We start from the raw sequence: 27,906 nt of genomic DNA on the forward strand, positions 1-27,906 counted from the left end.
TACTGATTAGAGGCAGAATAAACATTTACATTAAGTAACTCACAGGTGACATCTCCATCCGGTCCAGACCTCTATGATGACATTTCCCGGCCGTGGCCCATTTCTGCAGTTTGCCGCTCAAATGTCTTCAGCTTCTCACTTTTCAAACATTTCTGCACCTATAAATGGAGAAAAAATTCTCATGGTGCCACACGCTACGCCCCTAAATATAATAGCGCCATACAATGCACCTCAAATTATAATAGCACCATACACTGTATCCCTGATTATAATAGCACCATACACTGTGTCCCTGATTATAATAGCACCATACACTGCGTCCCTGATTATAATAGCACCATACACTGTCCCTGATTATAATAGCACCATACACTGTGTCCCTGATTATAATAGCACCATACACTGTGTCCCACACACAGTGCCCCCTGTAGATAGTGCTCCACATATAGTGCCCACCTCCTGTAGATAGTGGTCCACATATAGCCCCTCACACTTTCAACAGAAAAAAAACAAGCTTTACATACTCACCTAAACCCGTTCCTGTGCCGTCCTCTTGCAATGCAGGCCTGCTCTCTTCTGAGCAGGTCTGCTGGGACTGAACGACGCAAGTGCCACATGCGCTGTTAAAAGGCGCTACGTGGCAGGGCAAATCATTCTTCCCGGCTAATCAGCACCTTTCAACGTTGCATCGTTGAAAAGCACTGATTGGCAGGCTGTCTTGCCCTGTCATTCAAGCACGCAAGCGGGATGATGACGACATTGCGCCGCTTACGTCATTGAAAGGTGCTGAATAGTGGGCCACGTGCCGTGTCCCGCCATTCAGCGCTTATGCATGAAATTGTATCTGCGTCCTATAGACGCAGGTACAATTATAGTGCAGGAGAGGGTGACGGCGACTGCTTTCAGTGGTGCCGCTGCCGCCCCCCCAGAGAGGCAGCCTTCCCTGATTGAGGTGATCCAAAATGGCAGAGCCTTGAACTTTAGATGTTTCTGTTCCTGGTTGACGAAGACAGCAACTCTTAAGAATTTTCTGCACGCTAGAGAACTTTGAACATGAAAATAAGCGTCCTTTACATCTATTGTGACCATATAATCTCTCGGATTTAAGAGAAGGACAGTGGATTTTGTGTTTTTTAATCTGAACTTATTTTTCCGTATATACATGTATATACAGGTAATGTAGATCTATAATAGTACAATAATCCCCTCCGGGTTTGGATACTAAAAAGATTCTTGAGTAAATGCCCTCGCGGATCCAATCAGTAGGTACCTCCTGGAGGATTCTTTTCTCTACCAGAGATTTTACTTCTGCTTCTAGAAACAATTGCCTTAATGGAGGTGACAGACGGAATGTTAGGAGAAATCTGTCCCATGGACGACCCAAGGATCTGAAACGAGGGACTGCCAACTTGGAAGAAAATAGAGTCGTCAACCTCCTATAGGAATCCTGGCATCAGAAATCCAACCTTTTTGTAGAGGTGGCTAAGGCATGTCTGCCAATTCCTCTTGCTCGTCTGTAGGAAACTTTGTAATAAAGGGAAACCTAAAATATTGCCGACCTGTTCCTTTGGGGTGTCTAGGTCTTCTTGAGGGGCTACCTCTCTGAAAGGAAGATTACTTTGGCTCTGAGGCACAGACTTCCTCTTTTTAGCAGAAATCCTCAACATGAGGTAGTCTAATTTCTGCCCGAATACAGAAAGGTGTTAGAAGTGGTGTCTGACACCCAGGGCTTTAATCAAATTGCACTCCTATCTGAAGTAGCAAGACATTTTGTGACTAGATTAATATATTTACAGGTTTAAAGGACCTTGTCCATAGGCAGGATTTTATCTTGTCCTTCATCTGAGACAACCAACCTCTTAATGAATTAGCCACCTCAGAGGAAATTACTGACACCTTAGGCCCCATGTCACACCCTCATCCCCTCTTCAACCGCCAACCTTTCCTCTCTTTTTTTTTTTCTCCCATTCCTTTTCTCCCTTTTCCCTTTTAAATTATATCATATCACTATATCACTCTATCCCCTTTTTTTCTCATAAAAGGCTATACTGCTCGCATTATCTATCTTATCAAAGTAAAATGGGCGCTCCTCCCAGACTATTCTCAACTTAGCCGGGTACAGCATAGAGTACTGAAGTCCATTCAGCCTTAGTCTCTTCTTGATAGAGACAAACTGTGCCCATGTCCTCTGAGTACTCCTAGAGAAATCAGGATAAATTGAGATCCTATTATCATTGTGTTTCAGTTGCCCCATTTCCCTAGATTTTTTTATTTGAGTGTCTTCTTATCCACAAACGAGAGGAATTTTACAATGATGGGTCTTGGTGTGTCCCTGATGTTTTTAGTCCACATTGGAACTCTTTGTGCCCTTTCAATTTGTAGCAACACAGAGAATGACCTTCGGCCAAAAGTCTCCGTGATTTATCTTTGTATGAAGGTAGCTATGGAGGAACCCTCCTCCTTTTCTGGGAAACCCAGGAACCTCAGGTTGTTCCTCATGGCCCTGTCTTCCATCTCCATTCCATTTTAGACTGTAAAAACTTAATATCATGAGACATGTTCTTAGTAGACTTCTCGTGCCCTCCTGTAGATTTCTCCAAGGTTTTAATTTTCTGTGTATTGACTTGGATACCCTCCCTCATTTTGTCAATATCCATCCTCATGATAGCCACCTCCTCCTTCAGATTCCCCAACTGCACTACCATATCCTTCAAAGTGCTATTACACATATTTATAGCACCATTGCAGGCTTTCATGGCCTTAAGAATATCTTGAATGGAATCCTCCAGGTGGGGAGCTCTCTACCTCCTGTAAGTTCAATGCATCAGTCTCTAATGAAACTGTAGTGAGTACCTCGCCGCTGCTAAAACTCAAATCCCTCCCCCTTTGCTGCATCAGGTTTGGAGCCCCTGACTTTTTGCTTAGTGTTTTTTACATCCTCCGAGCTGAGATATTTCCTGGAGAACATGTTTTTAGCAGCCTTACTAGCAACTTCCTCCAGTTTTGTTTCCTTTGCCCCAAGGGGTTACTTTTACCTTTCCCCGCCATTGTTTGACTCCTAGTACTGACAATTCCACCTACACCCGGAGATAGTGTCAGCATGGGTGTGTACAGTGGGGATACAAGCAAGCCTTTAACCCCAGATGCCGGCAGTGGCAGTAATTGACAGTGTTACAGCTCACTCGTTAAACACGGTGTGAACAACACCAGCACTGGAGATAAAAGTTGACTAGTACAGCAGACACTTACAGGCCAGTCAATAGATAGTAATAAATGACAAATTATTTTGTGCCAAAAGTTGATATCATTTGATGGACAGAGAGTATTATATCGTAAATTTTACCCAATGCGAAAGAAAACTACAGGAATACAGTATTTTCAGGAGAAATTCGACAGTGTCACACAGACTGGAACATGGTACTCCCTGCACAGAGTTATCCTTCGGTCAATGGAGATACACAGATATGTATATATATTTATTTTTTTTCCCCCCTCCGTAATTCCTTCTCTCAAGAGATATCTGCACATACGGCCGTCCTCCACAGTGACCACCAGGGTGCGCTCACGAGCTCAGTCCAGACTTAAGAAGCCCAAGCGCACGCATGTGGGAGATTCAGCTGATTGCTCCCAGAGCACCCTGGGCTATAAGACGGTCCCAGGCCCATCCTCCCACGCCTGAGCGTTGTTGTCGTATTCCAAGTTTGTCTTGCAAATGGTCCCCTAGTGTTTCCTGCTCCCAGTGTTCCCTGTTCCTGTAACCTGTATCCTGATCTAGTGCCGGGCTGGGCTGTATACCACGCCTGTTCTGCTTCTCCACGCCTGACGTCTACCTGCTGCCTAGTTCCTGCCAAGCCTGCCTTGCTACTGTCCGAGCTGCCACAGGTACCCTATATGAACTATAGACTCTGACCTGCGACCTTTTGGCCAGCTGCCATACCGCCATGGCGGTACGGCCCAGTGTGTCCACGAACCCTACATGACAGTACGCTCAGGCCATGGACCCCACTGGTTGATCCAAGACCATGGCGACGTCACAAGAGATGCAGGGCGGATATGCTAGACCTCCGGTCTAGACAGGACCAACTCCTCCAGGCCTTGAACATTCTAGCACGTCGGCAGGAGGCGTGTTTTTCTTTGCCACTTCCGGACCGCTATGATGAAGACGCAGGTACCTGTCGTGGATTTTTGAACCAGTGCCAGATCCACTTCAGCCTGTATACTAGGACATTTTCGTCTGATGGCGCAAGGGTCGCTTTCATCATCTCTCTCCTCACTTGCAAGGCTCTTACATGGGCGAACCCTATCTGGGAGAGACAAGGACCAGGGACCCGTGACTTCCGGGGCTTCCTCTGGACTTTTCGCATGGTGTTTGAGGAGCCTGGACGGGTCTCCTCTGCAGCGGCTTCCTTGATTAACTTATGCCAAGGAGACACCTCCGTGAGCGAGTACGCCATCCACTTCCGCACCCTGGTGGGAGAACTGTTATGGAACAATGAGGCCCTGGTGGCTGCATTCTGGCATGGACTGTCTCCTAAAATTAAGGACGAACTTGCCGCTCGAGACCTGCCATCTACCCTGGATGATCTCATCCTTCTGTCCGCCCGGATTGATATGCGGATCCGAGAACGCCTCCAATAAGTTCGTCAGGAGGGAGGCCTTCCTAGTCTGGTTCCTACTTTGCAGCAACCCCTGCTGTCCTCAGATGTCGATCCTCCTAAGAAGTCTGTGATGATGGACCAGTGTAAGCTATCCACCCAGGAGAGACCACGCAGACGCACTTCAGGACTGTCTATATTGCAGCTTCGGTGGCCATCTTGTGCGCCTGTGTCCCCAAAAATCCCAAAGCCTAGGGTTGCTAGGAGAGACAACCTTGGGTAAGGAAGGACTTCTGTCTAAATTGTCCATACCAGTGACCATAGTGTCCGGCGAGAGAACGCATCAGGTCTCTGCGTATCTGGACTCTGTATCCGCTGCTAATTTCATCCGTAGAGACTTGGTGGATCTTCTTCAATTACCCACACCCCCCTGGAGAGGCCATTGACGGTTGCATCAGTGAATGGACTACCTCTGCCACACTCAGTTATAGCTGTGACCAAGCCGCTGAGGCTCCAAGTGGGAGCTCTTCGCTCTGAACTCCTGTCATTCTATGTCCTATCCAAAGCCGTTAACCCTGTGTTGCTGGGCCTGCCTTGGCTCCGACTTAATGCCCCAGTCCTGGACTGGAATTCTTGAGATGTTTTCCAGTGGGGCCCTGAGTGTCAAAGCTGATGCCTGGTGCAGATTCGTTCGGCTCCACCTTCGCTGCCTCGGTCATTGGCAGGATTGCCGGGTCATCATGCTGCATTTTTGGACGTCTTCAGCAAGAGGGAGGTGGAGGCATTGCCTCCACACCGGGTGTATGGCAGCCCTATCAAGCTGATTCCTGGTGCATCCCTTCCCCGTGGTAGGGTATATCCTTTCCCCTTGCCAGAGACTCTGTCCATGTCCGCCTATGTGAAAGAGAACTTGGAGAGGGGCTTCATACGAAAGTCTTCCTCCCCGTCAGGAGCCAGGGTTCTTCTTCGTCAAAAAGAAGGATGGTTCTCTTCGTCCATGTATTGACTACCGAGGTCTCAACCAGATCACGGTGAAAATTAAATATCCGTTGCCACTGATCTCAGAACTGTTTGATCGTATACGTGGTGCCAAGATTTTTTCCAAACTAGACCTGCGTGGCGCTTACAACCTAGTCCGGATTCGCCAGGGTGATGAATGGAAGACTGCATTTAACACCCGTGATGGACAATATGAATATCTTATAATTCCCTTCGGCCTCTGTAATGCTCCCTCGGTCTTCCAGGAGTTTGTTAGTGACATTTTCCGTGACCTCCTCTTTGTTTGTGTAGTAGTCTACCTTGATGATACCTTGATTTATTTCTCCAGATCCTATGACGCATCAGAGACATGTCCGTCAAGTTTTGCTGCGGTTAAGGGAGAATCGTCTGTACACTAAGTTGGAATTTGCGTGTTTGAAAAAGATGCTCTACACTTCCTGGGCTATATCGTCTCGAATCAAGGTCTCGAGATGGATCCTGAAAAGGTAAAGTCTGTCCTGGAATGGCCACATCCTCAAGGCTTGAGGGCCATACAGCGCTTTCTGGGATTCGCCAATTTTTACAGACCGTTTATTCCAAACTTCTCCTCACTGACTTCTCCTATCTCTAACCTCACTAAGAAGGGCATGAACGCCAAGGCGTGGACTCCTTAGGCAGAGTCCGCATTCAATAGCCTGAAGAGTGCCTTCACGTCAGCCTCTATCCTCCATCATTCAGATGTCTCTCTACAGTTCTCGTTGGAGGTGGACGCATCTTCTGTCGGTGCTGGTGCACTCCTGTTCCAGAGAGGCTCCAAGGGCAAGTCAATGGTATGTGGATATTTTTCTAAGCTCTTCCCTTCCGCAGAACGCAACTACTCGATTTGGGACCGGGAGTTACTAGCCATCAAATTGGCTCTGGAGGAGTGGAGAAATCTACTAGAGGGCGCTTCTCATCCCATCGTGATTTTTACGGACCATAAGAACCTCACCTATCTTCAGACAGCCCAACGGCTGAACCCTCGTCAGGCCAGGTGGTCACTGTTCTTTACCAGGTTCCAGTTTGAGCTCCATTATCGCCCGGCCGACAAAAATGTGAGGACCGATTCCTTGTCCAGTTGTTTCGAGACAAAAGACACCATGGAGATTCCACAACATCATTGATCCATCTTCGATTGTCTCTGTCAACCCCCTGCAAGTTGGGGATATTCCTCCAGGGTGGACTTTTGTGCGCCTGGCTGACCGTGGAAGAATCCTCCGCTGGGGGCACTCCTCTAGACTGGCAGGTCACGCGGGGACCCGTAATACTTGGGATCATTTCTGGTGGCCCACGCTGCCCAAGGACATTATGGACTTTGTTTCTTCCTGTACAGTATGTGCAGCCAACAAGGTCGCTCACTCCAGACCTGCGGGTCTGCTCCAGCCATTACCTGTGCCCAATGCCCCCTGGCAGCATATAGCTATGGACTTTATTACGGACCTGCCTCTCTCTGCCGGATGCAGTACTGTCTGAGTGGTGGTGGATCGATTTTCAAAGATGGCTCACTTCCTTGCTCTGACTGGTCTTCCTTCTGCTCCTCTGCTGGCCAAGCTGTTCATCCAACACATCTTCCGCCTGCACGGCTTGCCGCAGCATGTTGTGTCTGATCGGCGGGTTCAGTTCACCTCGAAGTTCTGGAGAGCCCTCTGAAAACTCCTAGGTATAAAGTTGGACTTTTCCTCGGCCTACCATCCTCAGTCCAATGGTCAGGTCGAGAGGATCAATCAGATCTTGGAGAACTACCTACGCCACTTCATCTCCAAGCAGCATGATGACTGGGTGCAGTTGCTTCCATGGGCTGAGTTCTCTTACAACAATCATGCCAGCGAGTCCACACAGAAGACACCGTTCCTTATTGCACATGGCCAGCACCCACGAATTCCTCTCCCGGTCCCTGTTACATCCGAGGTGCCAGCTGCTGACACGGCTTTTGGGGACTTTCTGCAGATCTGGTGGCAGACTCGATCCTCTATCCTGCTGGCAGTCGACCGCATGAAGCGGAAGGCGGACACAAGGAGAAGAGAACCTCCTCAGTTTGTCCCTGGCATGAAGGTATGTCCTCCAGGAATATTCGACTGAGGATGCCGTCGTGCAAAATTGCTCCCAGGTTCCTCGGTCCCTTCGAGATCCTGCAGCAGATCAACCCTGTCGCCTACAAGCTTCGGCTGCCTCCTACCCTCTAGATCCCCAACTCCTTCCATGTTTCTCTCCTGAAACCAGTGGTTTTGAACCGCTTTACCAAGACTCCAAGCCTTCGGTTGCCTCCAGCGGCCCTTCAGACACCGTTGAGGTTAAGGAGATCTTAAACACCAACAGGGTGAGAGGAAAGACTTTTTATTTGGTGGATTGGAGGGGGTTTGGTCCAGAAGAGAGGTCCTGGGAGACAGAGGAGAATCTAAACGCTCCCACCCACATTAAGAGGTTTCTCTCTCGTTCTGGTCCCAAGAGGAGGGGGCGTAAGAGGGGGGATACTGTAACGTCCGTGGTCTCTGACCACGAACTCCTTCCATCCAGTCGACGCACTTCTCTCAAGAGATGTCTGCACATACACTACAGTTTGGGGTCACCCAGACAATTTTGTGTTTTCCATGAAAACTCACACTTATATTCATCAAATGAGTTGCAAAATGACTAGAAAATATAGTCAAGACATTGACAAGGTTAGAAATAATGATTTTTATTTGAAATAATAATTTTCTCCTTCAAACTTTGCTTTCGGCAAAGAATGCTCCATTTGCAGCAATTACAGTATTGCAGACCTTTGGCATTCTAGCTGTTAATTTGCTGAGGTAATCGGGAGAAATTTCACCCCATGCTTCCAGGAGCACCTCCCACAAGTTGGATTGGCTTGATGGGCACTTCTTGCGTACCATACGGTCAAGCTGCTCCCACAACAGCTCTATGGGGTTGAGATCTGGTGACTGCGCTGGCCACTCCATTACAGATAGAATACCAGCTGCCTGCTTCTTCCCTAAATAGTTCTTGCATAATTTGGAGGTGTGCTTTGGTTCATTGTCCTGTAATAGGATGAAATTGGCTCCAATCAAGCGCTGTCCACAGGGTATGGCATGGCGTTGCAAAATGGAGTGATAGCCTTCCTTATTCAAAATCCCTTTTACCTTGTACAAATCTCCCACTTTTACAGCACCAAAGCAACCCCAGACCATCACATTACCTCCACCATGCTTGACAGATGGCGTCAGGCACTCTTCCAGCATCTTTTCAGTTCTGCGTCTCGCAAATGTTCTTCTGTGTGATCCAAACACCTCAAACTTCGATTCGTCTGTACATAACACTTTTTTCCAATCTTCCTCTGTCCAATGTCTGTGTGCTTTTGCCCATATTAATCTTTTCCTTTTATTAGCCAGTCTCAGATTTGGCTTTTTCTTTGCCACTCTGCCCTGAAGGCCAGCATCCCGGAGTCGCCTCTTCACTGTAGACGTTGACACTGGCGTTTTGCGGGTACTATTTAATGAAGCTGCCAGTTGAGGACCTGTGAGGCGTCTATTTCTAATGTACTTGTCTTGTTGCTCAGTTGTGCAGCGGGGCCTCCCACTTCTCTTTCTACTCTGGTCAGAGCCTGTTTGTGCTGTCCTCGTTGTTCCTTTTGTCCCCTTATGCCTATGACAAAAACCTTCACTAATCCACCTGATGGTAAAACTTATGTTATTAAGCAGTTTATTAACAGCCATAGCAGTGGGGTGATATATATAGCAAAATGTCCTTTCCCAAAACTGTACGTAGGCAAGACTACACAGGAACTAAGGAGGAGAATTTCAAGCATCTCCGCATGATCAGTCACAAAGAGGACACAACTCTGTCCAGACATATGCATCAGCTACATGGTGGTAATACTAAGCTACTTCAGTTGTGGGGGGTTACCCAGATCAAATTGGGACCCAGGGCTGGAAATTTAGACCAAATTCTACTGCAAGAGGAAGCACTATGGATCCATCGTTTGCATTCTCTTAGCCCCTCTGGTTTGAATGAGGGGTTTACCTTTGCGGCTTTTCTCTGAGACTAACACTCTAAGTTCAGTGTTACAATTATCGATTTACTGGCTCATAACCTAGTATTTGTTCTTACGTTTTCTATCTCTACTTCTTATAGTAATACAAAGTAGAATTACAGACACTATCCAATCATTTAGTTATGATGGCCCCATATCCTCTCTGTTTCTCTTATGGTACCTCCATCGGTTGTACTAAGGACCATTGGGATTTTTCGCAGGACATCCCCCCTCTTTTATTCCTAAACTAAAATTACATAAACTTCTATACTATTTACCTATTTCTGACTCAACCGAGTCCGTGGGTTCTGTTCTCCACTTCCTAAAATAAACTTAATATGCATATCCAACATTAGTATCTCTTGTACTTCTAATGAATCAAGCTTCCTAGAATACATTACTTTAATCCTTGTTGGTCCATGTGAACGGGCTCGTAATCACCTAGGTGTTGAACTAGCATGCAAATGCATGCATGTAATTTCAGTTATGTTTATACATCTGCGCTTCTTATTCTTTCCGGCAGTCTCATCTGCCGTTATATCACTGATCATTATTTATTATATATTTATTTATTAATTTTTTCCTATGAGATGGCGTATGATGTCTCTATTTGCTTATCTATATCTAACATGCATGCCCAGCACCAGTGCCCTTCACTTGTATAACTTAACTAAATCTCTAAATAGGAATGCATTACTTACCTATCTGACGATCTCTGCGAACGGTTTTGAGTTTAAGTGCTGAATGAGCTCAGAAGCGCATTCGTAGACTTTCATTCTCAGATGTTCTGGCCTCCCACTATCTCATTGGCAGCTCTACCTGCCGCTCAAACGGGGGATGGCTAGCCTTGCCCGCCCCCGTTGCAATTGGTCCAATTCGCGCACACACCCATTGACACGTCATGGACAATTCCCATAACAGAGAGAACTTTCCGGCGCGCCGTCAGTAGCCCCATGAACCCCTGAGGACGCTACATCCGTAGCGAAACATGTCGAGGGGGCTCTCTTTTCAATTTTAATACATGCTGGTATGTTGGGTATAACAATCGAACTATTTAGGAGGCCACTGCTATTATCAACGGTCTCTATACCTTGCTCGTCTTTAATCATAGACGGCAAATACACGTGCACACTGCAACAACCACCAATGGTTGCTGACCCGATCCATGCATTGAAAATTGTAACCATTTATGTTGGTTTTGTCTCTTTGTCTGTTTGCTGAATTCAGCATAATAAAGATTACAAAATAAAACATTTTAAATGGTAGCTGGGAAATAGGGCTACTTTGCCTTCGGCATCTCTTTCTCAATTTTTGTATCCAGCCTGCCAGCTACCAAGGGTCTAATCCATATTTGTTTGCAATACTCTGAAAAGCGGCTCTTACTCTCAAAGAAATTGTACAAGGGAGAAATATCCCGGCATATTTTGTAATATCCTATTGAATAGAAGTCTGCATAAAGTAACAGATAAATGTCCAAGCTTACCGATGGAGAAGAGAAGGGTCAAACAGCCCACACAGTTCAGCCTGATATAATGGTGCCCCAACGCGCGTTTCGCTAATGTAGCTTCCTCAGGGGGTAATATTAAATGAGTAAAAACCTCATGTTTATATAGTTGGGCAGTGGTAATCACAGGGATAACAATATCCTGATGTGTTCCTCTGATCCGGTCTCCGGCGCATGCGCGAGAGTCTGCCCTGAGCCGCGAGATCACCGCCGTCTGTCGTCACGCCCGCACCGCACATGTGTGCCCCCGAGGACGCGTGTCCAAGGAGACAAGACATGCGCAGTGCCAGCACCAAGACGAGAGAAGAGCGGGGCGGGGCTCCCAGACATCGCCGCTTGCACAACCCCGGGACGGAGGATAACATCATAAGTATATGAATTGTTATGATGGTGTAAAGTCATTTTTTTACCGAATTTATGCCAAGATATATCTCCCATGTGATACAAAAAGGAAAAAGAACATAATCAGTCGCATAAAATATGCTTGTGTTGCCTATTAATATAGGGGGTGAAAAAAGTGAAAGTGATAACAATAAAGAAAAAGAAAATAAAGTACGGTAATGGGAAGACGGCTTGGAAAACAGCACTAATGTGAATGGAGCACCATACAGTAAAATGAAAACAAAAATGTATGACATTAGTAGGAAGATAGGTCAAAATAAAAAATATATGTAAAAAACATCGTGAAAGAGGGACATGAAAGTCATGTCAGGAGGACATAAAACAAAATTACGAATGTGAAAACAAACTCAATATTTGATATCAAACCATGGAAAAATGACAATATATTTAATGGCAGTAAAGTCCCATATAGTATCTATAAGGACTAGAAATAACAAAGATCTCAAATCATCTAGGGTCTTTGTTGGTTTTGCTAGATGATCCTTCCATCCCGACAATCTCCATGAACACGTCAGAAATAAGTACAATATGAGTGCTCCAGCAATATCTAAACATGGATATAAAGCAGGCGGTTTAATAAAAATTCATAAAATATAAATTTGGAAAGACATTTTGGTAATAGACAAAAAAAAATTTAAATAAACATTAAGGGCAATGTAAAGGATCTGCCTGACACAGCTTCTGTGTCGACACCCGTGGTTACTCACTCTGCACCTGCTCCTAAGTCTGGTCGAGTGACCCCTTCTTCCACCAATCAGCCTGGGAGGCTGAGGAGTGGGAGAGCCTATCACAGCCTGGCCAGACGGAGCTAGCTCCCGCCCTCTGTCTATTTATACCTTCACTTCCTGCTCCTCCTTTGCCTGTGATTGTTTCAGTCTGTTTCCTGGCTTTGCTGCTGCTACTTACTACTTGTCTTCTGCTTCATATTGACCCTGGCTTGACTGACTAATCTCCTGCTCTGCGTTTTGTACCTCGTCCACTCCTGGTTTGACTCGGCTCGTTCACTATCCTTATTGCTCACGGGGTTGCCGTGGGCAACAGCCCTTTTCCCTTAGCTTCTGTGTACTCTTGTCTGTTTGTCTGTCGTGCACTTAGTGAGCGTAGGGACCGTTGCCCAGTTGTACGCCGTCGCTTAGGACGGGCCGTTGCAAGTAGGCAGGGACTGAGTGGCGGGTAGATTAGGGCTCACTTGTCTGTCTCCCTACCCCGCCATTACAGGCAATGTCTAAAACAGAGACAGCCCTATAAAAAGGCAGCGAAACTTAAATTCTCATTGAGACCATGTGGCGTCATGGTACCCAATGTGACAATCCACCTGCATTCTTTTTGTGCAAGCATCATCTTCACATCTCAACCTCTGACACCGCAATGTATCCGATCTATGCCCCGTACGGAGAAGGTTTTTGGATCACAACCATGGTACAATTTAAAGTGTCTAAGAATTGTTTTCAGGGTTGTTATATCCTCTATATCTTTTGCAGCAGATATATCCCGTACGTGTTCCCGAACACGAATTCTCAATTGCCTCGAAGTTAGGCCTACATAGACCTTGGGACATCCACATGTAGCATATAAGGTAACATGGGTTGTGCTGCAGGAGATATATTGTAGAATACAATGTACCATTAGAACACTGGAGTGATGGCTGCTGGAAATGGGCCTCTATACACCTATGTAGATATTGCTTTAAAAACCAGACTTTGCAGCTAGAATAGTCATTTACCACATTAACAATGTATAGAGTGTATTTCTGATTAATTTTATGTTATCTTCATTGAAAAAAACTGTGCTTTTCTTTCAAAAATAAGGAAATTTCTAAGTGACCCTAAACTTTTGAACGGTAGTGTATGGCCGTCCTGCTCCACAGTGACAACCAAGGTGCGCTCACGAGCTCAGTCCAGACTTAAGAAGCCGGAGCGGACGCATGTTGGAGATTGAGCTAATTGCTCCCAGAGCACCCTGGGCTATAAGAAGGTCTCAGCCCCATCCTCCTCCGCCTGAGCGTTGTTGTCGTATTCCAAGTTTGTCTTGCAAATGGTCCCCTAGTGTTTCCTGCTCCCAGTGTTCCCTGTTCCTGTAACCTGTATCCTGATCTAGTGCCGTGCTGAGCTGCAGTCATGCTGTGCTGTATACCACACCAGTCCTGCTTCTCCACGCCTGACGTCTACCTGCTGCCTAGTTCCTGCCAAGCCTGTCTTGCTACTGTCTGAGCTGCCACAGGTACCCTATATGAACTATAGACTCTGACCTGCGCCCTGTTGGCCAGCTGCCATACCGCCAAGGCAGTACGGCCCAGTGGGTCGTTAACATACGAAGTTAACATACGATTGTCACCACATATATAACCTGTCTCCTTGAGGGTCGTCACTCTCATTGAGTTAGCAGCGACTTTCAGCTGGTTGAAGTCCTGGGCGCTGGAGGAGAAAAGGCAGCTGAGGGAGAGAGTGCCGCTACAGAGGAGATTCCAGATTCGAGCCAATCCTTCATACAGAGTGAGTTATCCACAAGCCGAGGCGGATGGAATGATCAGCGTGGTCTGAATGCCATCACGATCCCCACTGCAAACTAAGCTTTGGCAGGAGAGGGAGGGTCAGCATCTCCGCTCACGTGACCATTCTTGACCTCGTTCTCCTCCAACATTAATTTAAAGCATTTATCACTGGAGCTTTATCCGAGTATTCCCATTCGGAGGCAATAAACTTAGAAATTTCCTTTCCAGCTCTAAAGCCCATATAACCTTTTCCAGTTCTAAGCCCAAATAGGCTTTAAAAGCTTATGAGTTTTGTGGTGTTATAGGTAAGAGAATCAAAAGTAGGTTACTAGGAGGTAATTTCATAACTCCCTCTGACACAGAAGATACATCTGATTTGCATAGGAAATGCAGATCTTTGGCCATCAAAGGATGTCCACTGTCTGACAAATGTTTAATTGGCTCTTTCCTCACCAAGGTGCGAGATGTGCTGATTAAGGATTTGTCACTAGGGCTGACCAAACATCCTGACCAAACATCTAAAGCTATGCAAATGGTTGCCTGTGGTGTGTCTGTCTGTGGACCAGGAGAAACATGGGAGAATGGCATGGTGTTCAAAGAAAGTATGATACATCAAGGCAAACCCCGTCATAATTTATATTTGTAATGACCCACATAGCTAGTTATGATCAGGGAAAATAGCCCTCATATATATGTCAAATTCAGATCCCTACACTCAGAGGAACTACCTGGGATTGGCTATTGGCTAAAAACATGGGCCTATTATAGTGGTGTTTGATATGCCCTGGTTGGTAAATGTCTGCACAGGTGAATGCAGGTAATATTATATTTCTAGGGGATTCCTGCAAGGACACATGATCACTTGTATGTGTCTCTATAGAAATACAACTGTGTAATGGGAGGAGGACCCTTCATTATCATATGAACAGCCTCCTCTCAGTGACATCACCAGCCAGTGAACTGGAGGGAAAAAACTGGGTTTAAAATGCCATGAGAAGTGAGGGTCAGTGTCAGTCGTTGGGGATCCATATCTCGGTTGGAGTGACTGCCCATATTTTCAGCTGTCCCCACAGCCAGGATATCGCCGCTGTACATCAGTAAGGTTTTGTTCTGTTTTCTTTTATCCCTTTTATTTTCATAAACTGTTTGATTGCATTGTAACTGTATGTATATTTTTTATCTTTTATTCTGACAACTATTTTATGTATTGCACTGCACTATTGTGTATTAAACCTGAAATATTTATAAGTCTCTTCCTTGTAGTCTTACAGAACTTAATCTTCCGAAGGTGAGGAACGTTACCTGTATTTTATGTTCAATTTAGATAACCTGTGTTATAGGAACTGGTGTTAAGGGAACATAGAGACTTAGGCCCCTATTGCCTAGATAAGTATAGGTGGTGGTAGCATACTGTGGTATAAATTATTGGGGTGTTGGAAACTACGGGAGTAATTTAGCATAATCCTGTCATCTAGAGTAGGTGGGCGTGGATTTATGAGGTAAATTAATAAACTCAGTAGTGTAGTTCACCCCTGTGACGTGACCTGAGATCGGCGATCGTCACAAGTTTTATCTACAAAAAAATATTTTGAATTATTATACTCATCGTCAGAATGCTGGATTCCGAAGTGCGATGCCTCTAAGTTCTTCTACTCCTGGAAATATCCTGAATGGACTCTTTCATTTCCAACATAGAGGTTTGGACAAAATCCAAGAAACCATTTGATAAGAATTTTGACAATCGCGACAAGATGTTACTTCGGACCTGTCAGACAGGGGGGTCCCACAGGATCTGCACTGAATATGCCTACTTTTGGAAGTACTCTTTCCTAAGCGAGATTCCCTACCATCATCCATAGCTGACATACATTAAAACATTACATAAGAAATATGTAGACATAATTCAATATTAACAAACTCCCACAATGGGGAACCTACTTAGAAAAAAGATCCTCAAGGCTGGGCAGCAAAGCAACAACTATGTAGTGCTAGCTCCATACTAAGTGTACTAGCACTACTTAAATCAGTTTCTGGCGCAAAGAAACACGACCCTAAATCAAGAGCTTGTTAAATACCGGAGGCCTGCAAACCCACTGTGCATGTGCAACTCTACAGCGCAGAAGAAGAAAGGAAAAATAAGTAGCCGCAGAGCAACCAATCAGGGCAGCCCTGACAGGAGAAGGCACAGGGACATAGGGACTGTTAACTAATAGGAGAGCCTGCAAAGACCCAACTACATCCATTCTATGGAGTGGGAGAGAAAAAAACTCAAGGCACATGGGGTTGGGAGGGGTATTTCAAGTAATTACTATACGAACCATCCGTCCTAATGTCTTACAAGAGTATAAATAACCCTTTCGTTGTCTGTGCTGCTGTGGACGTAAAATATACGGTTTTGATTAGGTATTTTGGGGGGTAATTGCGGGGTAAGGGTTTATTTTGGCAAAATAATTGTATTTTCAAATATTAATGATTCCTCCATCCTAATTGAATGAGGCTTACTTGCTGTTTTTGAAATACCCCTTTAATTGCTCATGAGAAGTTTCCACAAATAATAAATAAGAATATTACAGAAGAGCACCATGTCCATATGAAAAACCTCAGCCTGCGCTCCGAGTGCATTTATAACGGTTTCAAAACTCTGAAATGACTTCCAATAGACTAATCTTTTATAGTGAGAGGTAGACTATTCCTTATATTATATGCTGTAGCACCTGCTTTTGAAAGGGAAATGGGCGCTTTAAGGGCGGGTTCACACATAGCGGAATTTCACTTAAATTCCGCTGCGGACACTCCGCAGCGTTAATCCGCAGCGGAGCCGTTTCTCCATTGACTTTCACTTTAATTTAGCAGTGTTCGTTTACACGATGCGTACAATTCCGCTGCGGAGCATAGGCTGCGGAGCGGAATTTGGTGTCCGCAGCATGCTCTGTCTGTTGCGGAGCAGTGGCGGACTGGTTGCGGACTCATGGCGGAATTTCTCCATTGACTTCAATGGAGAGTCAAAATTCCGCAATGAAGTCCGCAGATCTTATGTGTGCTGCGGAGCGTATTGTTTTTACTACCATGACATTTCTTCATTCTGGCTGGACCTATGTATTTCTAGGTCTACAGCCAGACTGAGGAAGTCAATGGGGCTCCCGTAATGACGGGAGCGTTGCTAGGAGACGTCTGTAAATAGTCACTGTCCAGGGTGCTGAAAGAGTTACGCGATCAGCAGTAACTGTTTCTGCACCCGGGACAGTGACTACCGATCTCAATATACATGTATCTGTAAAATAAAATATAAGTTCATACTTACCGAGAACTCCCTGCGTCTGTCTCCAGTCCGGCCTCCCAGGATGACGTTTCAGTGTAAGTGACGGCTGCAGCCAATCACAGGCCAAGCACAGGCTGCAGCGGTCACATGGACTGGAGCGTCATCCAGGGAGGTCGGGCCGGATGCCGAAAGAGGGACGCGTCACCAAGACAACGGGCGGTAAGTATGAAATTCTTTGACTTTCACTAGGGAAAGTGCTGTCCCTTCTCTCTATCCTGCACTGAATAGGGAGAAGAGAAGCACTTTTCCTGCAGTCCGCAGCGGCCAGTCCGCATCAATTTTCTGCACATTTTGTGCAGATCCGCTGCAGAATCTGCAACGCAGATTCTGTGCGGCATTGATGCGGACAGTTGCGGAGGAATTCCGCCATGTGTGGTCATGCCCTAAGTCATTCACCATTTGAATAATGTAGCACAACTTCTTCAAAAGAATGGTCTTCGGCAGTTGAGATGTGTGTTACATTTCCAGCTACAGTGTACCCTCTATACAGTGCCAGTCACAGTGTATCCACAAAACCTAGCCAAGATGCATCCTAGTCCCACACAAAATGTGCCCTTAATGCAAGCATGAATTGGACCCATATATCCCAACCATGACCAGCCAGAATGCACATTCCGTCCGGCTGCAATAACTACTTCCTGTATGTTCCCTCAGAGCAGTGATCCTCCATTCCAATTACACCAAGTAGGCAATGTTCATAAAGCATATTTAAAGGCATGTTTCGGCAAATAAAATGCTCATATTACACGCCCAAATACAGTTGAAATACGTCTGCAAACAGCTCGCAAATTATTTCAACGGGAAGCACACTGTGTGGTTCATATGAGGTTGTATTTTTACGCCACTGTATTAAAAAATGCAACATAAAAAATATGCTTTGTAAAAAAAGTGATATGTCACTTCTTGAAGCGTTTCACAAGGTGATTTTTCCCATTAAAATCTTTCCCATTTGCTTAAAAAAAAAACGCTTTAAAAATACACCTCAAAATATGCTTCAAATATTCTTTCAAAATTGAAAAACGCTTTGAAAATCATCTAGTAAAACGCACAGATTTCAGAAGCGGTTTTCTCTTGAAATCAGCCTCGTATTTTTTAGCCTGTAACATATATTGTGTGAACATAGCCTAGCAGGCTATCTATGGTTCCTCATGTGTAACTCCTTCCTGCACCATTGGCACTCCTGCCTACATATCGGTGTTCATCTCTGCACATTCAATATGTTCTAATGTCAGGTGACATGGTGATTATACATTTATTGTTTACAGACTCATTAACCCTGACATCCGCCGTATATATAAGGCGCACGTCTGGTGGGGGAGTATAGAGCGGTCTCACACTCTGAGCCCGCTCAATAGAAGAGCGTGTCGGCTGTATCTTACAGCCGACACTTCAGGGTAACGAGCGCGATTCCACTAGTTTAACCCGATAAATTCCACGGTCAATAGCGACCGCAGCATTTAAATGACTAGAAACGGGGCAGCCTGCTGTAACGTTGCAACGGCACCCCCGTGACCCGATCGCGGGGTGCCGTTGGCATTGCAGATTCGGGGCCAGATGAAGGCCCCCAGGTCTGCCGTCTTTGTACTCCTATGAAGCCCTGCATTCAGCAGGGCTTCATAAAAGAGTGTCAGTATCACGATATACTGCAATACATTAGTATTGCCGTATATCATGCATGCGATTCAATGTTCGCTGGTTCAAGTCCCCTAGGGGGACGAGTAAAAAACATTAACATTTTGTTTTAATACATTTTTTTAAAAATAAATTGAAAGTTAAAAAAAAACATTAATTTTTCCTTAACCCCTTCCCGCAAAATGACGGAGCTGGTACGTCGGCATTGCAAGTAACATACCGCAATCCAATGTACCAGACCTGTCATGTAGATGAAGCTGGCACAGGAGCTCCCCTGTTCTCCACCTCTGGGACCCGCACCTATCTCTAGAACGTGGCCCCCTAAACCCCGTTCTAGCTTTCTGTGCTCTCCCGGCCTCTTAATTACATGTGGAGTTACTGAAACAGCGTAACTCGCGGAGCTACGCTGTTTCCGTAACTCCCATAGAACTGAACAGTAGTTATGGAAACAGCGTAGCTCGCATGCTACACCTCTTCCGTAACTGCCATTCACTACTATGGGAGTTAGGGAAACAGCGTAGTTACGCTGTTTCAGTAACTCCACATGTAACCAAGTGGCCGCTGGTTCAAGTCCCTAATAAAATGTGTTAAAATAAAATGTTAGATACATTTTTAGGAGTGTAAAAAAAAAAACCTTTTCCCATTTTTTCCCAAGCACAATGTAATAAATAAAATTATTTCGTCCCACAACAAAATAAGCTCTCACACCGCTCAATTGATAAAAAAAATCTAAAAAAAGTTTGGACTCTCAGAATGTGGTGAAACAGAATAAATTATTTTTTAACAAATAATTTTTTTCCTATTTTCTGTTCTCTAAAACCTGGGTGCGCCTTATGGTCAGGTGCGTCTTATAGTCCGAAAAATACGGTAAGTGTGGAAAAAAAATGTTAAAAAAAAATGTTTAAGAAAAATAAAAAAATAAAAAGTTTTAGGTAATAAAAACAATAATCGCCCTGTTTTCCTGATCAAGTACTTTTGTAAATAAAAAAATCAAAAAAAAATCTATACATTATAGGTATTGCCGCTTCGGAATGGCCTGAACTATAAAAATATCACCGCATGTTGAACACCGGAAAAAAAATTAAATAAAAAACCATGACAGAATTTCTTTTTGGGCTCACCTTGTCTCAGAAAAACTGTAATAGAAAGTGATCAAAAAGACGCAAGTACTTCAAAATGGTACCCACAAAAACTACAGTTCGTCTCGTAAAAAATCAAGCCCCCCCACAGCAATATCAATTGAAAAATAAAAAAGTTATGGCTGTCAGAAAATGGCAACACGAAAACATGATTTTTTTTTTTAGAAAAGTGTATTTTTATTGTGGGAAAGTAGTAAAACGTAAAAAAACAATATACATTTGGTGTCGCAGTAATAGTATTAACCCTATAGAATGAAGTTATACTGCACGGTAAACACTGTAAAAGAGAAGAAACAAATCCGTGCTAGAATTGCTGTTTTTGGGTTTCCTCGTCTCCCAAAAAATGGAATAAATAGTGCTAAAAAAAAAATTGCATGTACCACAAAATGGAACCAATAAAAATTACAGCTCGTTCCACAAAAAACAAGCCCTCACACAGCTCCGTCAACGGAAAAATAACATGTTATGACTCTCAAAACGCAATGATGCTGAGTGATGGCTTAGACTAATTTTTTAGGTCCAGTAGTTTTTCACTAAAAACCCCACATCATGTGCTAGACCCCACAGGTGGACCCCATAGATGCAGCGGAGATGAGTAAACTTTAGGGCCTTGTGCTGCTTATAGGGCTAGTAGAGAAGTCAAAGACTAGGCAATACTGGAGCGCATATATTTTGTACAATACCCAAAAAACCCGGCCTGTGCATAAAGGATTGGTTCAAAGCGTACCACACCAATCCATGGATTATTCATTTTATTATTCATTCACCCCATTATTACGTCATCCTATTATGCCCTGTTGTACTCTGCCCAGCTTACATATACTGTGATGCACTCCGCCCAGCTTACATATACCCTGGATGTACTCCGCCCAGCTTACATATACCCTGGATGTACTCCGCCCAGCTTACATATACCCTGATGTACTCCGCCCAGCTTACATATACCTTGATGTACTCTGCCCAGTTTACATATACCCTGATGTACTCCGCCCAGCTTTTATATACCCGGATGTACTCTGCACAGCTTACATATACCCTGATGTACTTCGCACAGCTTACATATACCCTGATGTACTCCGCCCAGCTTACATATACCCTGATACACTCCGCCCAGCTTACATATGCCCTGATGTACTCTGCCCAGCTTACATATACCCTGATGTACTCTGCACAGCTTACATATACCCTGATGTACTCCGCCCAGCTTACATATACCCTGATGTACTTCTTACAGCTTACACATCCCCTGATGTACTCCTCACAGCTTACAAATACCCTGATGTACTCCGCCCAGCTTACATATACCCTGACGTACTCCGCACAGCTTACATATGCCCCCACGTTATAAGCTGAAATACCAGTAAAACCCCAAACAAAACTACTACCAAGTAAAATCTACGCTGCAAAAGCCAAATGGCGGTCCTTCTGTGCCTGACAGCGTGCCCAAACAGCAGTTTATGACGACATATGGGGAATTACTGTGCTCTTAACAATTTATGGGGTGTGTGCATTCAGTAGCACAAGCTGAGCACAACATATTGGTCCCTGAAATGGCAGATCAGTGGAAAAATTGCAATTTTCAATCTGCAACATCCACTGTGCACTAAGTTTTGCAAAACAATTGCGGCGTCAAAATGCTCACAATACATCTAGATAAATTTCTTCAGGGATGTAGTTTCCAAAATGGGGTAATGTTTCAGGGCTTTCCTCTGTACTGGTACATTAGCTCAATGCAACATGGTGTCAGAAATCTAATTTTGTAAAATCTCCACTCCAAAAACCAAATTGCGCTTCTGCCCTTTAGAGCCTTGCTGTGTGTCCAAATAGCAGTTTATGACCACATGTGGGGTATTGCTGCACTTGGGAGAAATTGCTTTACAAATGTTGCGTGGCTTTTTCTACTTTATCCCTTGTGAAAATGAAAAAATGCAACTTTTTAGTGGAAAAAATGTAGTATTAATTTCTACGGCCTAATTTCAATAAATTCTGCAAAAGACCTTTGGGGTCTAAATGCTCACTATACCACTAGATAGATTCCTTAAGGTGTGTAGTTTCCCAAATGGGGTCACTATTGCGGGTACCTACCGTTTTGGCCCCGAAGGGGATTTTGAAATGTTACATGGCACCCGAAAACCATTCCAGCTAAATTTGTGCTCCAAATGGTGCTAATACAGTTTTGAGCCCTGCAGTGTATCCAAACAGCAGTTTACGACCACTTATGGGGTATTGCCGTAATCGGGAGAAATTGCTTTTCAAATGTTGGGGGGATTTTTCTCCTTTATTCCTTGTAAAAGTTTAAATTGTCCACGCCTTTTTGGAAAAAATTTAGCTTTTCAATTTCATGCGCTACTTCAACTAAATTCAGCAAAAAAACCTGTGGGGTCAAAATGCTCCCTATACCCCTAGATAAATTCCTTCAGGGTTGTAGCTTCCCAAATTGGGTCACTTTTGGGGGTTTCCACTGATTTGGTCCCACAGGGGCTTTGCAAATGCAACATGTCACCTGAAAACCATTGCAGCAAAATTTGAGCTCCAAAAGCCAAATGGTGCTCCTTCCCTTCTAAGCCCTGCCGTGGGTCCTAACAGCAGTTTATTGCCACATGTGAGGTATTGCTGTGCTCCAAAGACGTTGTTTTACAAATTTTGGGGTGCTTTTTCTCCTATATTTATTGTGAAAATGGAAAAATCTGAGCTAAAACTCCATTTTATTAGAAAAAAATGTAGATTTTCATTTTCACGGCCTAATTCCACTAAAGTCAGCAAAACACCTGTGGTGTCAAAATACTAGGTACACCCCTCGATAAATTCCTTGAGGGGTGTCGTTTCCCAAATAGGGTCACTTTTGGGGGTTTTCCACTGTTTTGGTCCCACAGGGGCTTTGCAAATGCAACATGGCACCTGAATAACCTTTGCAGCAAACTTGAGCTCCAAAAGCCAATTTGTGCTCCTTCCCTTCTGAGCTCTGCCGTGAGTCCAAGCAGCAGTTTATTACCACAAATGGGGTATTGCCATAATCGGGAAAAATAGCTTTTCAAATGTTGGGGTGTTGGGGAAAATGTCTACGTTTTATTGGAAAAAAAATTAGATTTTCATTTTCACGGCCTCATTCCCCTAAATTCAACAAAAAACCTGTGGGGTCAAAATGCTCGCTATATCCCTTGATAAATTCCTTGAGGGGTGTATGGTGCCAAATGGTGTATTTGTAATTGAGGGTTTCCGCTGTTTTGGCCCCACAAGCTTTCTTCAAACCTGACATGAAGCCTAAACTATATTCTAATAAAAAGAAGGCCCCAAAATCCTCTTGGTGAACCTTTTGCTTCTGAGGCCTGTGTTTCAGTCCATAAGCAGACTAGGGCCACATGTGGGATATTTATAAAAACTGCAGAATCTAGGCAATAAATATGAAGTTGTCTTTCTCTGATAAAACCCTCTGTGTTACAGGAAAAAAAAGTATTAAATATGAATTTCTGCGGGAAAAAAAATGGAATTTGTAAATTTCACCCCTACTTTGCTTTAATTCTTGTGAAATGCCTAAAGGGTTAAGAAACTTTCTTAATGCCTTGTTTTGAATACTTTGAGGGGTGCAGTTTTTAAAATGTGTTGATTTATCAGGGTTTGTATTGTATGGGCCCCTTAAAGCCACTTCACGACTGAACTGGTCCCTGAAAAAATAGCCTTTTGAAATTTTCTTGAATATTTGAGAAATTGCTGCTAAAGTTCTAAGCCTTGTAACGTCCTAGAAAAAGAAAAGAGCGTTCAAAAAAAAATTCCAACATAAAGTAGAGATGACGGATATTTGAAATAGTAACTATTTTGTGTGGTATTACTATCTGTTTTACAAGCAGATACAAGCAGATTTTAAATTTAGAAAAGTGCTAATGTTTGCAAATTTTGATGTTTTTCACAAATAAATATTGAATTTATCAACCAAATTTTTTCAATAACATAAAGTACAATACGTCACGAGAAAACAGTCTCGGAATCGTTTGGATAGGTAAAAGCATTCTAAAGTTATTACCACATAAGTGACATGTCAGATTTGAAAAAATAGGCTTGGTCTTTAACCCCTTCGCGCTCAGTGGCGTACTATTCCGTCATGGTAACCATAGCAATCGCGCTCCATGACGCAATAGTACGTCATGGGAGGAACGGCCATTTCGGCCGTCTTACCGACACATACAGGAGCTGTGACAGCTGCTGTCTCGTACAGCAGTTGCCACAGCTCCTATAGCGGGGACCAATCACGGTGTCCCTACTGATTAACCCCTTAAAAGCCGCGTTCAATAGCGATCGTGGCTTCTTAGGGGTTAAACCACCATCGATGGTTGCTATGTCAACCGGACGCCTAACAATGGCATCCGGCTATGCCATCTACAGAAGCCTAGTGGGTCCTGACAAAGTCAGGACCCACTATGCTTGCTGTGAGCGAGTAGCTGACAGTTCTAATACACTGCACTACGCATGTAGTGCAGTGTATTAGAATAGCGATCAGGGCCTCCTGCCCTCAAGTCCCCTAGTGGGACAAAGTAATAAAGTAAAAAAAAGTTGTGTAAATATAAGAAAATAAAAGTTTTAAAAGTAAAAATCCCCCTTTTTCCCTTATCAGTCCTTTATTATTAACCCCTTCAGGACCCAGCCTGTTTTGGCCTTCAGGACCCAGCCGATTTTTTCAAATCTGACATGTGTTACTTTATGTGGTAATAACGTTGGAATGCTTTTACCTATCCAAGCAATTCTGAGATTGTTTTCTCGTGACATGTTGTACTTTATGTTAGTGAAAAAATTTTGTCGCTAATTTTGGTATTTATTTCTGAAAAACACCACAATTTAGAAAAAATTAGCAAAAATTAGCATTTTTCTAAATTTATACGTATCCGCTTGTAAAACAGATAGTAATACCACACAAAATAGTTACTAGTTAACATTTCCCATATGTCTACTTTATGTTTGCATAGTTTTTTGAACGTCCTTTTATTTTTCTAGGACGTTACAAGGCTTAGAACTTTAGCAGCAATTTCTCTTAATTTAAAGAAAATTTCAAAAGGCTATTTTTTCAGGGACCAGTTCAGTCTGAGGTGGCTTTGAGGCCCTTATATATTAGAAAATCCCCAGAAGTCGCCCTATTTTGAAAACTGCACCCCTCAAGGTATTCGAATCAGCATTCACAAAGTGTTTTAACCCTTTAGGCGTTTCACAGGAATTAAAGCAAAGTAGAGGTGAAATGTACAAATTTTATTTTTTTTGCAGAAATTAATTTCTAATAATTTTTTTTTTGTAACACAGAAGGTTTTACCAGAGAAATGCAACGCAATATTTATTGCCCAGATTCTGCAGTTTTTAGAAATATCCCACATGTGGCCCTAGTGTGATAATGGACTGAAGCACCGGCATCAGAAGCAAAGGAGCACATAGTGGATTTTGGGCCTCCTTTTTTTTAGAATATATTTTAGGCACCTTGTCAGGTTTGAAGAGGTCTTGTGGTGCCAAAACAGTGGAAATAACGCAAAAGTGACCCCATTTTGGAAACTACACCCCTCAAGGAATTTATCTAGGTGTATAGTTAGCATTTTGACTGCACAGGTTTTTCGCTAAATTTATTAGAATTAGTCTGTAAAAATAAAAATCTACTTTTTTCTGAAAAAACATAGAAATTTTTAATATTTACAAGAAGTAATAAAGAAAATGCACCCCAACATATGTAAAGCAATGTCTCCCGATTACGGTAATATCCCATGTGTGGTAATAAACGACTGATTGGACCAACAGCAAGGCTCATAAGGGAAGGAGCGCCATTTGGATTTTGGAGCATGGATTTTGCTGGATTGGTTTTCGGTTCCATGTCGCGTTTGCAACCCCCTGGAGGGACCAAAACAGGGGAAACCCTCCAAAAGTGACCCCATTTTGGAAACTACACCTATCAAGGAATTTTTCTAGGGGTATAGTTAGCATTTTGACCACAGGTTTTTCGCTAAATATATTGGAATTAGTCTGTAAAAATTAAAATCTACTTTTTTTCTGAAAAAACATAGAAATTTTTAATATTTACGAGGAATAATGAAGAAAATCACCCCAACATTTGTAAAGCAATGTCTCCTGATTACAGCAATATCCCATATGTGGTAATAAACTGCTGCTTGGACCCACAGCAGGGCTCAGAAGGGAAGGAGTGCCATTTGGATTTTTGAGCACGGATTTTGCTGGATTGGTTTTCGGTGCCATGTGGCGTTTGCAATGCCATGGAGAGACCAAAACAGCGGAAACCCCCCAAAAGTGACCCCATTTTGGAAACGACACCTCTCAAGGAATTTATCTAGGGGTATAGTTAGCATTTTGACCACACAGGTTTTTTGCAGAATTTAGTGGAATTAGGCAGTGAAAATGAAAATCAACTTTTTTTATGAAAAAGCATAGAAATTGTAAATTTTTACAAGGAATAAAGGAAAAAAAGAACCACAACATTTGTAAAGCATTTTCTCCTGATTACGGCAATACCCCATATGTGGTAATAAACTGCTGATTGGACCCATGGCAGCGCTCGGAAGGGAAGTAGCGCCATTTGGATTTTGGAGCATGGATTTTGATGGATTGTTTTTCGGTGCCATGCCGCCTTTGCAACGCCCTGGAGAGACCAAAACAGTGGAAGCCCCCCAAGTTACCCCAATTTGGAAACCCCCCTCAAGGAATTTTTCTAGGGGTATAGTGAGCATTTAGACTCCACGGGTCTTTTGCAGAATTTATTAGAATTAGGCGGAGAAAATTAATATCACAATTTTTTTCCACTAAAATGTTGAATTTTCTCATTTTCACAAGGGATAAAGGAGAAATAAACAACCAATATTTGTAAAGCTATTCTCCCGGGTACGGAAATACCCCACATGTGGTCATACATTTTTTCATTAGAAATTAATTAACCCTTTCAGGACTGATCCATTTTTTGCTTTCTTATTTTCGTTTTTCACTACCCGCCTTCCAAGAGCCATAACTTTTTTCTTTTTCCGTCAGTAGGAGTGATGTGAGGGCTTATTTCTTGCGGGAGGAATTGTAGTTTCTATTGATACCATTTAAAGTGCCATAAAAAGTACTGGGAAACTGAAAAAAAATAGGAAAATATAGTAATATAGGAAAAAAATCTGATTCCATTTTTTGGGGTTTTCGTTTTTACAGCTTTTGCCGTGCGGTAAAAACGAAAACTATAGCGATTTTGGCGGTTTAAATTATTTAAGTTTTTACGGTGTTCACCGTGCGAGTTAAATAATGGTATGTTGTAATAGTTCGGCCTTTTACGGACCTAGCGATATCAATTCTGTTTATTTTTTTACATTACTTTTGAAGAAAAATGGGAAAAGGTATTTTTTTAACTTTTTTTTCTTTCTCACTACTATTAACTTTAATTCTTCTACACATTTTATTAGTCCCCTTAGGGGATTTGTACCAGCGATCATTGGATCACAGTGACAATATGCTGCGATACTAATGTATTGCAGTATATTGTTATTCTTACAGGCTTCTGTAACCGCACGATCGCTGTTCCTGTCCATTAGTCCTGGGTGTCAGCTCTAATACACAGCCGACGCCCGCAGAGTATGGAGCGGGCTCAGCACGTGAGCCCGCTCCATACATCACCCCCGCACGATGACGTGCTATTAAGTCATAGTACTCAAAGGGGTTAATGCACAGCGGATGGTGTGAATATTGCAATTTTGCACTGATGTGCCATTTTAGTGCATAATATGTTGTGCCCACTTTGTGCCACTCAAGACAAATACCTCATAAAACGTTAAGCGGGTTCTCCCGGGTA

The sequence above is a fragment of the Rhinoderma darwinii genome, chromosome 2 (assembly GCF_050947455.1).
Source record: "Rhinoderma darwinii isolate aRhiDar2 chromosome 2, aRhiDar2.hap1, whole genome shotgun sequence".
Classification (NCBI taxonomy): Eukaryota; Metazoa; Chordata; class Amphibia; order Anura; family Rhinodermatidae; genus Rhinoderma; species Rhinoderma darwinii.